This window comes from Halichoerus grypus, chromosome 15 (genome assembly GCF_964656455.1).
Source record: "Halichoerus grypus chromosome 15, mHalGry1.hap1.1, whole genome shotgun sequence".
In the NCBI taxonomy this organism is placed as follows: domain Eukaryota; kingdom Metazoa; phylum Chordata; class Mammalia; order Carnivora; family Phocidae; genus Halichoerus; species Halichoerus grypus.
This window is the reverse complement of record NC_135726.1, coordinates 45,544,310-45,561,199: the sequence shown is the minus strand read 5'-3', so window position 1 is coordinate 45,561,199 and position 16,890 is coordinate 45,544,310. Positions and strand designations below refer to the sequence as shown.

Genomic DNA, 16,890 nt, shown 5'->3' with positions numbered 1-16,890 from the left:
TCAAAAATAATAAAATACCTAGGAATAAATTTAGCCAAAAAGGTGAAGGAACTGTACACTGAAAACTGTAAGACATTAATGAAAGAAATTGAGAAAGACATAGATAAATGGAAAGGTAATCCATGTTCATGGATTGGAAGAATTAATACTGTTTTGAGTTGTTTGGTTTTTTTTAGATTTTATTTATTTGAGAGAGAGAGCACAGAGGGAGAGTGAGAGGGAGAAGCAGACTCCCTGCTGAACGGAGAGCCCAATGCAGGGCTTGATCCCAGGATGCTGAGATCATGACCTGAGCTGAAGGCAGATGCTTAACCGACCCAGCCACTCAGGTGCCCCAGAAAAATTAATAGTGTTAAAATATCTAGACTATGGGGACGCCTGGATGGCTCAATCAGTTAAGCAGCTGCCTTCGGCTCAGGTCATGATCCCAGGATCCTGGGATCAAGTCCCGTATAGGGCTCCTTGCTCAGCAGGAGCCACCTCCTCCCTCTGCCTGCCGCTCCCCCTGCTTGTGCTCTGACAAATAAATAAATAAAATATTTAAACTAAAATATCTAGACTACCACAAAAGATAGATTCAACGCATCCCTATCAAAATTCCAATGACATTTTTCACAGAAATACAACAAACACTCCTGAAAAATATATGGAACCACAAAAGACCTTGAAGCTAAAGGAATCTCGAGAAACAAAGCTAGAGGCATCATGTTTTTTTTATTTTAAACTGTATTACAAAGTTACGGTAATCAAAACAGTATGATAGTGACATAAAAAGAGACACATTAGTCAATGGAATAGAACAGAGCCCAGAAAAAAACCTCACATATAATGGTCAATTAATTTATGACAAAGGAGCCAAGAAAATACAGTGGGGCAAAGACAGTCTCTTTAAGACATGGTATTGGGAAAACTGGACAACCACATGCAAAAGAATGAAACTGGAACATGTTTTACACCATACACAAAAATCAACTCAAAATGGATTAAGGAACTGAACAATAAAACTTTCAATAACTTGAAACCATAAAGTTCCTAAAAGAAAACATAGAGGGTAAGCTCCCTGACATTGGTTTGGGCCATGATTTTTTGGATCTGACACCAAAAGCAAAGCAACAAAAACAAAAATAAAAGAGGGACTACAGCAAATTAAAATGCCTCTGCATAGCGAAGGAAACCATCAACAAAACAAAAAGGTAACCTACTGAATGGGAAAAAATATTTGCACATCATATATCTGATAAGGGGTTAATATCCAAAATATATAAAGAACTACAACTCAACAGCCAAAAAAAACAATCTGATTAAAAATGAGTAGAGTCTGAACAGACATTTTCCAAAGAAGACATGCAGATGGCCAATAGGTACATGAAAAGTTGTTCAACACCACTAATCATCAGGGAAATGCAAATCAAAACCACAATGACGTATCACTTCACACCTCTTAGAATGGCTACTATCCAAAAGACAAGAAATAAAAAGTGTTGGGAAGGATGAAGAGAAAAGGAAACCTTTCCTTGTGCACTGCTGATGGAAAAGTAAATTGGTGGTGCCGCCACTATGGAAAACAGTATGGAGGTTCCTCAAAAAGTTAAAAATAGAACTACCATATGATCCAGCAATTTCTCTTCTGGATATTTATCTGAAGGAAACTTGAAAGATATATATACATACCCCCATGTTCATGCAGCATTATTTACAATAGCCAAGACATGGAAATAACCTAATTGTCCATCAATAGATGAATGAATGGATAAAGAAAATGTGGGACACACACAAATATATATAATAGAATATAATATTATTTGGCTATAAAAAGGAAGGAAATCTTGCCATTTGTGAAACATGGATGGACCTGGAGGGCATTATGGGAAGTGAAATAAGTTAGGAAAAGACAAATGCCATATGATCTCACTGATACGTGAAATCTTAAAAACAAAAACAAAAACCCCAAACTACGATACAGAGAACAAATGGGTGGCTTCTAGAGGCAGGGAGTGAGAGGTAGACAAAATAGGTAGAGGTGTTCAAAAGGTACACACTTCTAGTTATAAAATAAATAAATCATGGGGATGTAATGTACAGCATGATGACTATGGTTAATAATACTGTATTGTCTACTTGGAAGTTGCTTAGAGTGTATATCTTAAAATTTAGATTTATTGTATCATTCTAGATTTAATCTAGATTTACAGTGGTGGTCATTTCACAGTATATACAAATATTGAATCATTACATTCACCTGAAATTAACATGTTATATGTTAGTTATATCTCCAAAACAAAACAAAACCACACATCCAGAGAGAAAAAGTTTAAAATAAGGTACACTGAATTATCAAGAGTGATTATTTCTGTATGGCTAATTACTATGTTTGTTCTTTACAGATTCCTTACAATTTTGAGTATCTCGCAACAAACATGCATTAATTCCAACATCAGAAATATATAAGAAGCTATTTCCACTTAACAGATTCAATAGTTGGGAGGCAAGTTTTCTTTCTGTTAAGAACACTGTGAGCAAAAAGACCTTCAAAATGAATGGGACCATCAAGGATATCTGTGACTGAAATTACTCCTGTAAACTTATGAACATCCTTTTGCTGTATCTCAGCAATGCAAGAGAGCACATTCACTACTCAAAAACCTGAATTAACAAAATTCAGGGAGGTAGCATTTTCAGATTGTTAAAAAGAAAACCACAGGCCCAAATAGGCGTCAGTTAGGTTAAGGCCTATGGTCAGTAAACTAAGACTTAGTACCTAACCAAACTGCAGTTTCAACCCCCAGCAATGTAAACTTTTAACCAGTCGACATGGAACTTCCTGGCCAAGACTAGGAAATTTACTGATATACCGCTTCTTCACCCCTTAGGAGAGCAACCTTACATAAACAATATATTCCTTGCATGAACTGCTTAACAAATTAATTATTAGTTAAGAATTATTAAAGGAATTAATAAATTCCTTTCTTTTTTAGTTCACTCTCTTTACCTTTAAAAACTTTTGTTGTTGTTGTTGTTGTTGTTTTGTTTAGCTCAGCAGAGCTCCCCTTTACTTGCTAGATGGAATGCTGCCTGATTCATGAATTGTTCAACAAAGCCAATTAAATCTTCAGGTTTACTTGTTTGAATTTTGTTTTTTTAACACATCTGGTGGCAGCAGTAGAGTCCAAAGAGAACTACTGGCATTTGGGGAAAATGAGGAACACAGGTGTGGCAGCCCTTGAACCCTTCTAAATTCACTGTCTTGCCGTTTCCAAAGCCTGCTGGTAAGTCCCCTCTTAGTTTGAGCTCTGCTCTTTTTGCGTTTGAGCTACCGATCTAATAGGTTTTTAGTCCAGGTTGAACAGGTCAGTCTAGACTGACAGGAGGCTCTAACAGCACTATTTCTTAGCCCTTGGTTCAGTCTGCAATTCCATGTTGGAATCCCTTCCCCAGTTCCAGTCCACAGTCCCCATTTACTACCTTTCTCCATTTCTAATATGCAGTCTCCATTAATGGAGTCTGCTGGTTTAGTCCATACTGGAAATTCCTGGTGGTACACACAACTCTCTCTTGGTCAGCCCACAATGACATCTCTTGGTTACTGTTGGTAATGATGCAATGTTGGTTACATGCACACTTGTTTGTCTTGTTTATGGAAATAAAGGCTTAGTTAATGGGATCTTTAAATTCCAAAGAGTTAAGCATTCCACCTTCTGGCACACTTGCTTGTAAGATTTTATTTATTTATTTGACAGAGAGAGAGAGAGAGAACACAAGCAGGGAGAGCAACAGGCAGAGGGAGAAGGAGAAGCAGGCTCCCTGCTGAGTGGAGAGACTGATGTGGGGCTCAATCCCAGGATCTGGGGATCATGACCTGAACCGAAGGCAGACGCTTAACCGACTGAGCCACCCAGGCGCCCCAGACATTTATTTTATATCTAAGATCTATGGTCCTGGAAGCTATAAAAATCTACCTGCTTGTTTTGTGTCCTAAAGAATTTGGCTTGGTAACCATCAAGTTGGGGGCCCCAGGCTAAGGCTGGACAGAAATGTGAGTTGTACCCCATTTGCAACTAGACGTGGCTAGGCAGAAATGTGGGTTAATTCCATTTGTGGTTAGGGTCCTATCGAACTGCTGTCAGCCCTCATGGGAAATACAATGTAGAAATACCATGGTCATGACAGGGAACAATCCAATTGGGTAAGATCATTTAAGTGCACTTGAAAGCAAGGCTTCCCAAATTAAACAGAATTGGCAAGCAGAAGCCTCCAAAAGGTTTAAAAATTCCAAAATAGTGTCATTAAAAGATTAGGCTGGGGGCGCCTGGGTGGCTCAGTCGTTAAGCATCTGCCTTCGGCTCAGGTCATGATCCCAGGCTCCTGGGATTGAGCCCCGCATCGGGCTCCCTGCCCTGCGGGAAGCCTGCTTCTCCCACTCCCACTCCCCCTGCTTGTGTTCCCTCTCTCGCTATCTCTCTCTCTGCCAAATAAATAAATAAAATCTTTAAAAAAAAAAAAAAAGATTAGGCTGAAGAAGGCTGGAGAAAAATTAAATATGTAAGAGGTATCTACAACAAAAGACTATAAGACATAACTCCTACTGCTCCTCTCTATCCTCCTTTGAGTACTCATTCTACTAATCTTCTGAACTGTTTATCCACTCTGAAGACTACATAACCATAAACAAAAGTCTGCCAAGTTAATGGCCTCACAGGCATCCCCATACCACCTTCAAAGGAGGGCCCCTCCCCAAGTTGCCAAAACTGAGGGATTTTCTGGTAAACTTCCACATTTTCCTTTAAACAGCCAAGGGGAAACTCTGGTAGATATCAGAGCCTGCAGAGTGGATCCTAGAAAAACTGGCAGAAGCCAGTAAAGAAAATTCTTACCATAATCAGTTCTTCTGAATCACTATCTGTAATGCCAAGTTCAAAGGAAAATAAAATTTCACATTGTCTCTTCCTTTCCAAATCCAAATCCACTATATTGATCCTCTGTCTCCCAGAGATAGCTGCTGCCTTCTTGCTTATCTAGTTGTGTGTGACTGGGTTTGGCTTTCTGCCTGTCTGGGATGCGCAGGTTGTTGGTTTTTACTATTGGCTATCTTTGGGAGTAACTCTGATTTTGGGAAGGTAATATCCTTTACATGCTCTTTGGGGACCCATCTTAGACCCAAGGCAGGTTATTCATACTGCCAGAAATATTTAAAATTAGATCTACCCATAAAGAAAGAAGCAAACTGAGGATAATATAGTTGGATAGGTGGATCAACCTATAATGTTGATTTAAGTTACAACCCAATTCTCTCAATTGAGAGCAACTATCCTTACAAATCCTTTGCACAGCAAAAGTCAACTTTATTTTTTTTTTAAGATTTTATTTATTTATTTGAGAGAGAGACAGAGAGCAAGTGAGAGAGAGCACGAGCAGGGGAGAGGGGTAAAGGGAGAGGGAGAAGCAGACTCCCTGCTGAGCAGGGAGCCCGATGCAGGGCTTGATCCCAGGACCCTGGGATCATGATCTGAGCCGAAGGCAGATGCTTAACTGACTAAGCCACCCAGGCGCCCCAAAAGTCAGCTTTAAAGGCAATTCAAAATTCACCTAATCCTTTACCGATTCCAAAACTTCCCTTGTTTATCTCAAAAGGCTTGTAAATTATTGGCCTTAGGAAACGAAAGTCCTTCTTGGAAGCACTTATATTCTTTCTCTGTCCCTAGAAGTTACATCTCTTATCATACCTTTGAAATGTAAACCTAAGATTAAAAGAAAGAAAAAGGGAAAGAGGCCTTTTAAAAATACAAACTGCTGGTGGCGCCTGGGTGGCTAAGTCGTTAAGCATCTGCCTTCAGCTCAGGTCATGATCCCAGGGTCCTGGGATCCAGCCCCGCATCGGGCTCCCTGCTCCGCGGGAAGCCTGCTTCTCCCTCTCCCACTCCCCCTGCTTGTGTTCCCTCTCTCGCTGTGTCTCTCTGTGTCAAATAAATAAACAAAATCTTTAAAAAAAAAAAAAAAAACTGCTAAAAGGACTCTTGTACAACCTCTTTAAGATTAATTCCAGGGACAAAAACAAATCTTAAAAATCTTCTCCACAAATATTAGTAACTATATGGTCTTTGCATGTGTGTGTCTGTGTCTATGCCCATATACAGTTGTAAATGTATATGGATGTATATGAGCTATTCTACCTCCAGATGGTATCACTAAAATTAATTTGTAAAAGCCCTATTCAAGTGAAGCACCTGAAAGTATAGGCCATTCTGTAACACTCAGAAAGATAGAAACTAACCCAAAAGCTTTTCAAGTTTATGTTATCTGAGGAAATATTCTATTTGAAAGCTAATTTAAGGTTGATGTTTAATTAAAGCAGGCATGTCTTTAAAGTTAGCATTAAATATAAAACTTTTATTCTACCTGAGTTTACTAGCCAAGTAAGTTCATATTATCTCTTACAAAATCTGTCAACAAAAAAGTAACAGCTTGGGGAAGACTTCCAGGAAAGATGGTGGAGTAGGAGGATCCTAATCTCATCTCATCCCACAGATACAACTAGGTCATACATCAGTGCAAATAACCCTGAAAACGACCTGACGATTGGCAGAACAAACTCCACAACTAAATGTAGAGAAGAGGCCACACTGAAGAGGGCAGGAAAGGCAGAGATGCAGTGGAAGCTAAACCCTGCAGGACAGATGCTGGAAGGAGGGAGCTGCAGATGCACAGAAAGGCAAGAAACAGACTATCACACCAGGGAGCCTGAACAGGGAAGATGAATCCCCATAACGTTTGGCTTTGAAAGTCAGGGGGCCAAATTTCATGAGTTCTTACAACCAGTAGTACTTAAAGCCTGGAACTTTAAAAATCAGCAAGCTCAGCTCTGGGAAAGGCCAGAGGGTGATATGAAGCTGAGTCCCTGTCCTTAAATTAGAGTCAGTACAACAGACAGCCCACTGAAGTACGGCTTAGAAGCAGCAGTTTCAGAAAGGCCTGGGCAATACACGAGGGAGAGTAAGTTATTAATCTCAGAGTTCATGGAGGGACTTTTCCAGGAACAAAGAGCTGGCAGATAACAGCATCCCTCCCCTGGGCCCAGCACTGTGGGAACCCGGGCAGTGCAGGCATTCGCTACCTAATTTGCTTACGCCATGCCCTGCTTTCCCCCTCCCCCCACCCGCCGGCCAGGCCTGTCTCAGTCCCTGCTCTGTGGGGCCCCTCCCCAAGAAGACTGGTGCAAACCTTGCCAATACCGCATCTTTTGACCTCTTGTGGAGGATGTGCGCACCCTGGTAAAATGGCACCCCTGACCTGAGTGACTCCTCAGAGCGGTCCAGCTGCCCTGGTCTATACCATGGCTGCAAGTCCCTGTGGAAGACGACCAGCACCGCTTTGTTAAAAGTGCTTATGCTGCACCCACTACTTTCAAGAGAAAGCGACACAGCTGACTTTCATCACACACAAAACCAACACAGAGGGATAGGCAAAATGAGCCCACAGAGGAATATGTCCCAAATGAAAGAACCAAAAAACAGTATAGCAATAAACCTAAGCAAAATGGAGATAAGTAATATGCCTGATAGTAAATTTAAAGTAAGGATCATAAAGATTCACTGCACTTGAGAAGCATGCAGGACCTCAACGAGACTCTTAATACAGAGATAAAAAAGAACCAATCAGAGATGAAAAACACAATAATTGAAATTGAAAATACACGTGATGGAATAAATAGTAGGCTAGAGAAAGCAGAGGAATGAATTAATGACCTGGAAGACAGAGTAATGGAAAAGAAATCAAGCTAAGCAAGTGAGAGAAAAAATTATGCAAAATGAGAACAGACAAGGGATCTCAGCAACTCCACCAAGCGTAATAACATTCACATTATAGGAATCGCAGAAGAAGAGAACACGGGGCAGAAAATTTATTTGAAGAAACAGTATCTGAAAACTTCCCTAATCTCGGGAAGGAAACAGATATCCAGATCCAGGAGGCACAGAGATCCCCCAACAAAATCACCACAAGGAGATTCACACCAAGACACATAGTAATTAAAATGGCAAAAAGTAGTGATAAAGTTTAAAAGCAGCAAGAGAAAAGATGACAATTACATACAAGGGTAATTGTACATACATACATAAGGCTATCAGTGGATTTTTCAGCAGAAACATTGCAGTGTGGGGCGCCTGGGTGGCTCAGTTGGTTAAGCGACTACCTTCGGCTCAGGTCATGGTCCCAGAGTCCTGGGATCAAGTCCCACATCGGGCTCCCGGCTCAGCAGGGAGCCTGCTTCTCCCTCTGACCCTCTCCCGTCTCATGCTGTTTCTCTCTCTCTCTCTCTCTCTCTCAAATAAATAAATAAATAAAATCTTTAAAAAAAAAAAAAAAAGAAACATTTGCAGTGTGGCATGATAATACTCAAAATGCAGAAAGGGAAAAAATCTGCACCCAAGAATACTCTACCTAGCAAGGCTATCATTCAGAATAGAAGGAGAGATAGAGTTTCTCAGACAAACAAAAATGAAAGCAGTTCATGACCACTACACCAGCCCTTTAAGAAATATTAAAGGGAATCTTTGAGTGGAAAGGAAAGACCATAAGTAAGAGTATGAAAAGCATGAAACACAAAAGCATATGCCTCTAGAATTTATGTGATATGTTCATAAATTTGCAAATCTAGATTGCTGGTATACCAGACAGTTCACATTTGCTTACTACTTAATTTTCACTAGAAATTAAGGTTTCTAAGAGTTAAGAATGCTAATAAATATAATTAAGACTACTGAAAAGAATAAGGGAAACAACTCTGTATGCAAAGAAAGATGTGTGTTTTTGCTAAGAAAAAGCATGAGGAATGGAAATACATTTTTGTTAAGGAAAAGAAAGTAATTTTGTCCTAAAGTGAGGCTGGTTATTTAAAGAGGGAAAACATAAGGCAATATCTAAATGTAAAAAAGAAAGTAGCAGAAGATTTGTCAGAAAAGAATCTTTGGAAAGAAATTTTAATATGTGATCAAGCTGGCTTTCATCAAAGATAGCAGCAGCACAATCATAAAGATTATGACACATATGGATAAAGTCAATTCTGCTTTTGCAAAAATGGCCCCTCATTGCCATACTTTTGCCATCCTGATGTACTTGTAACAGCAACAGTTTCCTCCGAAATCAAAGAAATCAAGATGGGTAAACAATGGCTGTAAATTAAAGGAACAGTTAGTGGTATGGGAAACCCAAAACAGCTGCTTGGTTTTTCCCCACTCCTTGACAAACCCTGTATTTTGTCTTTTGCTTTCCTTTACCTACCATAGTGCATTTAGGATGACTCATTATAAGTACGACATTGGTGGGGAGACATCTGCAAAATTGTAAAAATAATCTGCCAATGCCTTATCTGTCAGGTCCATAATCCTGGAAAAACTATTCTTGTCCCCAGGGGCCTGAGATCCCCTCCCTCTGGACCCTCTGAACACCTGCAATTATTCATTCAGCTGCCACTCAGTATGGATTGTTATTGTACATATGTTTTCTCTTAAAGCCTTCACATGTCACAAGGCTTCAAAGTAGCAAAGAAAAATATTATTAACAAGTGTGTTTCCCACTTGGGGTATACATTCCACGATCTGCAGTGATCAAGGCACCCACTTCATTGGACAAATCCTATGAGCCTTACAAACTTCTTGAAATTCCAGCATTATATAACCTTCTGCTGATGCTTTATTGTCTCATGCTAGTATGACCTGCTACTCTAAGTCTCTAATGTCTTATGCTCAAGTTTATCATCAACAGGTAAAGAAGCTTCCTGGATCCCAGTTCAAAGGGTGTGGTTGGTCAGTACAGAGCCTGGTAACTGGGTATTCTGCAACAATCATCAGAAAAAGCCCTTGAGCCAGTTGTAAAGAGGGCCTTACTTACCAAGTGCTCCTGACCACTGACTGACACTGCTGCAAAACTAGAAGGTATTGAGCCTTGGGTACATATCACACAACCAAAGAAGGTTCCACATGACACCTGATCTCATACAGATGCTGGAGATTTATAAATCAAATTAACAAGGAAGAGAAGTAGCTGACATCAAGGTAGACTGCTTTCACCCAAGATTATGGATCAAAACTTCGTACTTCAACTACACATGAAACCCTTTCTCCTTCTGTTCCTTTTAGATATTTTCTTGCAAGATTGCTTACAAATGCAATCTTAGTAAAACTGATTCATATACAATACTAATAACTTGGAGTATTCTTTTTCTTATGTAAATATATTATATAATATTAATGTCAGTCATTTTCCTTTTTTAAGACTACATAGTTTCTCTTACCTGTATGGTATTACATCACATTTATGTAATGTGATTAACTTAGTTTTTAAGCTTTCACATATGTTTCATGTAACCCCATGAAATTAAAGATATTCTGTAAACAAAACCCCCCAAAATAAAAAATGTTAGGCATTATATAGAATGATTTTGAATAGACTTTCAAGAGATTTGTGGTCCCTGTGAGAACTAAAATGGAGTCAATTTGCCTTAGGTTAAGAAGTTTGCTGGGTTTTTTGTTTGTTTTTAATTTATTTTTGAGAGAGAGCATGAACAGGAACTGGGGGGAGAGGCAGAGGGAAAGGGAGAAGCAGACTCCCCGCTGAGCAGGGAGCCCCACGCTCCTTGGGATCATGACCTGAGCCAAAGGCATCATTCCCTTAACCAACTGAGCCACCCAGGCATCCCTAGGTTAAGAAGTTCTACTCTAGCATGTTAGCAAATCTGATTTTCAAAGATTCCTTTTAAATACTCATCAAAATAAATTTTATATCTTCATTGTTCTTGATTTATAGAAAATTTATGGTGAATACTTAGAATCTTCACATAACAACAGTTTTGTTTCTTGAATCTTCACATAACAACAGTTTTGTTTCTTGAGGATTTGTTAAGTGCATGGCTGTTATTAAGTGCTCTAGGGCTGTGCCCAGATTAATGTATACAATCCTTATAAAAACTGTAAGGCATTAATATGATCATTATCTACACTTTACAACAAAGATTATAAAACGTAAAGATTAATAACTACTGACCTCCTTGAAATGTGGCTAGACTGAACAAGGAACTGAATTTTCAATTTTATTTTAATTTTTAATTCAAATACAAAAGCAATATAAAATGTTTTTCAGTTAAACACAATTTTATTCTTTTCACCATAACCACTGAAAATTTAGCAAACTGAGAAGAGCTATAACAGTAAAATATGTAGCAGGTCTTGAAAACTTAGTATGAAATAGGGGAATTTAAAATATTTCAACTTGGGGCGCCTGGTGGCTCAGTTGGTTAAGCGGCTGCCTTCGGCTCAGGCCATGATCCTGGGGTCCTGGGATCGAGCCCCACGTCCAGCTCCCTGCTCAGCGGAGAGCCTGCTTCTCCCTCTCCTTCTGCCTGCCACTCTGCCTACTTGTGCTCTATTGAATAAATAAATAAAATCTTTAAAAATAAATAAATAAAAAAAATATTTCAACCTATTTATATTATTACATGTTGAAATATCTTAGATACATTGGTTAAAATAAAAAAATTAAATTAAAATAAAATTGTATTATCCAGCTTAATTTTGACTGTTTCTTTTAACTTTTTAAAATGTGTGCAAAAGAAATTTTTAAATTATGAAGTGGCTAACTCTGGAAAACAGTATGGAGGTTCCTCAAAAAGTTGAAAATAGAGCTACCCTACAACCCAGCAATTGCACTACTGGGTATTTACCCCAAAGATACAAATGTAGTGATCTGAAGGGGCATATGCACCCCAATGTTTATAGCAGCAATGTCCACAATACCCAAACTATGGGAAGAGCCTAGATGTCCATCAACAGATGAATGCATAAAGAAGATGTGGTATATTTATACAATGGAATATTATGCAGCCATCAAAAAAAAAATCTTGCCATTTGCAACGACGTGGATGGAACTAGAGGGTATTATGCTAAGCAAAATAAGTCTATCAGAGAAAGATAAGTATCATGTGATCTCACTGATATGAGGACTTTGAGAAACAAGACAGAGGATCATAGGGGAAGGGAGGAAAAAAATGAAACAAGACAAAACCAGAGAGGGAGACAAACCATAAGAGACTATTAATTTCAGGAAACAAACTAAGGGTTGCTGTAGTGGAGGGGGGTGGGAAGGATGGGGTGGCTGGGTGATACACTATGGTGAGCACTGTGAATTGTCTAAGACTGATGAATCACAGACCTGTACCCCTGAAACAAATAATACATTGTATGTTAATAAAAAAAATTAAAAAAAAATAAAGGCCTCATTTTAAGGATAAAATAAATAAAAAATAAAAAAATAAATTACACAAGTGGCTTACATTGTATTTCCATCAGAAGGTGCTGCTTTAGACTCAATTACCATTATGTCATGCTGCCTCTCACAGTCTGTACCACTATATGGTCTCAAAGAGAGTCATACTGCCAAATCTCAAGACTTAGTCACCATTCAAATCTCCTCATGGACTCTTCGGGAAAAACTCCCTGCCCTTGTTCACAAAGACCTCTCTTCACAAAATTCCAACCATATTCCTACTCCTAAAATGTCTTACTGACTGAAATCAATCAAACCGTTTCCTACCTTGCTTTGTTTGAAAATCAAGTCTCTGAATAAAATCAAAGGTATCTGGTGTTTTATTCTACCTAACCACTAGTCTCTTCCTTGACAAAACACATTCTAAAATAAGTCCCTAGTTTATCCTTGAAGAGTTCAACTAGTTCTATTTCTGTACCATCCTTTGGAAAGAAAAGAGCACATGGGGAAACTGAATAATTACCAATAGCAATGTGAATATTAACTGGGAAGAAAAAGGGTATTTGGAAAGGCATTGGAAGAGATGGGGACCCATCCCTATGGTCCTGTTATTAATTGGGAAGGGGCAACCTGAGGACCAGGTAAATGGACAGCTCACAATTAGGTCTTACAATTTAGAACGACAGCAAATATTTAATGTTCTGTAAAACAAATATACATGACAGAACAAAAAGTAAACATGAACTGACCTTGAATGGGCTTTTAAGTGGCAACTCTCTCCTCCACCTCAGGGGGCTTCTCTTGCAGAACTATAGGACCAAGAAGAAACTCTTGAGACTCTGGACAGGCTAAATAAGAACACACTGTCCACCATCAGACATAACCCATTACCCATCACAAATACATCCAGATGGAAGTAAGAGTAACTAGGATACTGCTGACTTTTACCAGTATCAGAGAAAAAGGTCAGTATCACCTATAACCAGCGCTGGAATCTAAGTAAGTTCACAGCAGTTTCTAGGGGGCACACGTGTGGTTCTGAAACATGTAAATGCCCTCCAGAGTGTATCCAAAAGAGGTTCGCCAAAGAAGAAATCCTTTACCCTGTGACCCTCCCCTCATGTATTCCCAGAAGTCAGTCCTGAAGTCAAGTGCAAGCCTAAATTCTCATCCCATGACTGAGGTGTACTTTCCTGCTTGGAACTTCCATTCTAGGCCTGACATCAATGACTTCCCCTCTGATGTCTATTTCTCTATAGCTAGATCAAACTGGCCCTAGGGTGTAAGAAAAGAGGAGAATTCAGGGAAATGCGTTCCAAGGAACCATGGAACTTAGAGTGGACCCTGGGTGGGCAACACTCACTTCACCAATGTTCCCTCTGTGTTAAGCACCAGGCTGGGTACTGGGGAAAAGATGATATATATACTTATATGTAAAATGTAATATATATATATTATATATATATTTTACACGCTCTTATAAGCTCATTGAAAAAAAAAAACAAAAAAACTTCAAACTCCTACAGGTTTACTGGGGAAAACAAAAACCCACACCCACTTAGTTCAAACTTAACAGTCAGTACAACCGAGCTGTCAGAGGATTACTCGGTCACACTATCAGATACCCACATCACCGTAGACAATGTACTGACAGTCCCACTAGCCCAACAGTATACCAGTCTGGGCACTCCAGGGCCCGTCACACACTCTCACTCACACGCATGCACGCGCGTGCATTAACACCCCACAATAAACTCGTCACAAAGCACCCGAAACCAACGTCGTCCGGGGTTCACGCAAACACTGGGACGAGACCCTTGGCTCCACCTGCCCCACCCCGCGCCCCCGGAGCTTAGGGCCTCCACACCGCGAGCCCCTCCCGCAACCCGACCTGGGTCACCTCAACTCACCAGGCATGCCCCAATAAGCACGACGATACCGGAAGGGGAACCAAAAGTCGAAGTTCATTCGTCGCCCTGGGGCCTGTGGGAAACGTAGTCCAACACTGAAAATGTCCAGGTTTTCGAGCGCAGCGGGGAGGGCAGCGGTCGCAAAGTCCGCGCCACGCCCCGGAGACTCCTGGGAGTTCCAGGGTGCGCGGGTCGCTCCTCCTCTGCGGAGGAGGGTTGCCGCTGGCGGTTCTTCCGCTGCCGAAGAGCCAGGTGATGATTTTTTGGGAGCGAGGGTTCCTGAGTTGAACTAGAGCCCCAGCCAAAGAAGAAATTGGAAACCTGGGCGGGGGAAAGAAGGAAAAAGGAAGCGGAAGCCTACCGGAGGCGGGGCGAGGAGGAAGACGGAGGCAGACGGAAGAAGCCTGCGTCGGGGAGGACCGGCTGAGAACCGGAATCCCCAAACCCGGAGCGTTGAGGAGAAAAGAGGCAATCAGGAACCTGGTCGAGGAGGACCAAGGAGGGAATCAGAAATCCGTGCTGAGGGCGGTCGGGCCAAGAAGGGCTGAAGCGGGTACCGCAGGTTGGGCGGAAATGGCTGAGGCGAGAACTGGGAGCCGGTGCCTGTCGAGGTTTCTCTTCACTCAGGCCTGTATGTGCGGGACCCCAGGTCCGTGGTCGTGAACCAGAGGGTGACGAGTTTTGTTGTCAGTTTTGCCCCTTGAGAAAGCCGCAGCACCTAGAACGGCATCTGGCACTGAGCAGACGCTCAGTATGTGTATGCCTGCCCTGGTGCGGGTTTTATACTATCACTGCCAGGAAGTTCTCTGGTGTCCTTTTCCAGTCAGTCTCACGACAGACAGCCATAGTTCTGAGATACGTCGCCGTAATTTAGTTTTGTCAGTTCTGCAATTACATATGTCTCCTTTTGCACATCCTAGTTTTGTAAGCTTTATTAATGTTGTGTAGTTCATTCTTTTTATTTATGGACAGCATTCAATTGTGTGAATATGCCACAATTTGTTTATTCGTTTTTCTCTTGGTGAACATTTGTTGTATTTCCAGGTTTTATATGTTACGAATAAAGCTGACATGTTTCCATTTCTCCTGGGGAAATACCTAAAAGAAAAAAATGCTGGGTAATAGGTCAGTTTATATTTAACTTTCTAAGAAGTTGATAAACCTTGCAGAATGATTAGTTAGTGACTTGTGTTTGAGACTCAATGTGACTATTCAGTAAGTGGTTTCTTACTGAATTGGTATTCTTGTATGGAATTACGAGATGGGCTTAGTGGAGTTATGAATGTCATGTAAGGTCCATGGGATTGTGGTTTTGTAAAATGGATGAGATATAGGAAACTGTGTCTGTACAAACTCTTATTTATCATGATTTTGTGTATTCCACGATGACTGTGAAATTAGATCACTATGTAAGTGGTATTAATGAATAATTGGGAAGCGCTGTGTCTAGTTAGGTATGTGTCATTTTGATTCTGCTTCCAGAATTATGACTGTTTCTAATCAAGTAAAATAGCAGTATAGAGATATCCAGAGGAAATGAGGATATCGAAGAAATATCTGCAGTCCCATACTCACTGTAGCATTCTTCACAACAGCCAAGACATGGAAGTAATCTAAGTGTCCACTGATGGATGAATGAATGAAGAAAATGTGTATATATATATGCAATGGAATATTATTCAGCCTTTAAAATGAAGTACATCATACCTTTTGTGACAACATGGATGGACCTTGAGGGCATATGCTAAGTGAAAGTCAGAGAAAGACAAATATTGTATGATCTCCCTTACATGTGAAATCTAAAAAACCAAATTAATTGAAATAGAGAGTAGAATGGTAATTGCCAAGGGGTTAGGAGGGTGGAAGAAATGTAGAGATATCAGTCAAAGAATACAAAAGATGAGTAATTTCTAGAGAACCTAATGTACAGTATGGTGACTATAATTAACAATACTGTGTATTATGTACTTGAAAGTTGTTAAGAGATTAGATCTTAAGCATTATCACCACAAAAACAAGAAAGGTAATTATATGAGAGGATGGAGGTGTTAACTAACCTTATGGTGGTAATCATTTCATAATATATACATGTTTAAAATCATCACATTGTAGGGATGCCTGGGTGGCTCAGTCGGTTAAGCGTCTGCCTTCGGCTCTGGTCATGATCCTGGAGTCCCAGGATCAAGTCCCGCATCGGGCTTCTTGCTCGGTGGGGAGCCTGCTTCTCCCTCTGCCTGCTGCTTCCCCTGCTTGTTCTCTCTGACAAATAAATGAAATCTTAAAAAAAAAATCTGTTTGTGACAAACTCTACATTTATTTATTTATTTTTTTTTTAAGATTTTATTTATTTATTCATGAGAGACAGGGAGAGAGAGAGAGGCAGAGGCAGAGGGAGAAGCAGGCTCCCTGCTGAGCAGGGAGCCCAATGAGGGACTCGATCGCAGGACCCTGGGATCATGACCTGAGCCGAAAGCAGATGCTTAACCATCTGAGCCACCCAGGCGCCCGACAAACTCTACATTTAAAAAAATAATAAAATCATCACATTGTAAACATTAAACTTAACACATATTTTTTTTAAAAAGAATTGGGAAGAGGTAAAATTACAGATGCTAGGATCACATACTAGGAATACCATATTAAATAATCCTAATGTCTTGAACTGAGCAGGAAAATTTTTTAAAAAAGAAAAGAAATGACCAGGATTCAGTAGGTAGCACAAAAGAAA

At 40.2% G+C, this 16,890-nt stretch overlaps 2 protein-coding genes across 10 annotated transcripts in view; one reads left to right on the top strand and one right to left on the bottom strand.

Annotated features, from left to right (window-relative positions):
• Positions 1–16,890, bottom strand: part of ZNF529 (zinc finger protein 529) — an 82,515-nt gene that overhangs the window by 24,709 nt on the left and 40,916 nt on the right. For 7 of the 9 annotated variants that reach the window (XM_078063305.1, XM_078063306.1, XM_078063307.1 and 4 more), the window contains exons 1-2: positions 14,163–14,303; positions 13,002–13,061 (exon numbers count right to left, since the gene is read on the bottom strand). The exons of 1 other annotated variant lie outside the window; for it this stretch is intronic. The gene's annotated coding sequence lies outside the window, so the exon portion shown is untranslated. Of the gene's footprint in view, positions 1–13,001; positions 13,062–14,162; positions 14,304–14,523; positions 14,654–16,890 lie in introns of those variants that run through there. One more of the 9 variants, XM_078063304.1, reaches the window with a different exon arrangement.
• Positions 14,731–16,890, top strand: part of ZNF382 (zinc finger protein 382) — a 70,155-nt gene continuing 67,995 nt past the window's right edge. Inside the window, exon 1 of the mRNA XM_078063286.1 lies at positions 14,731–14,793. The gene's annotated coding sequence lies outside the window, so the exon portion shown is untranslated. The remainder of the gene's footprint in view (positions 14,794–16,890) is intronic.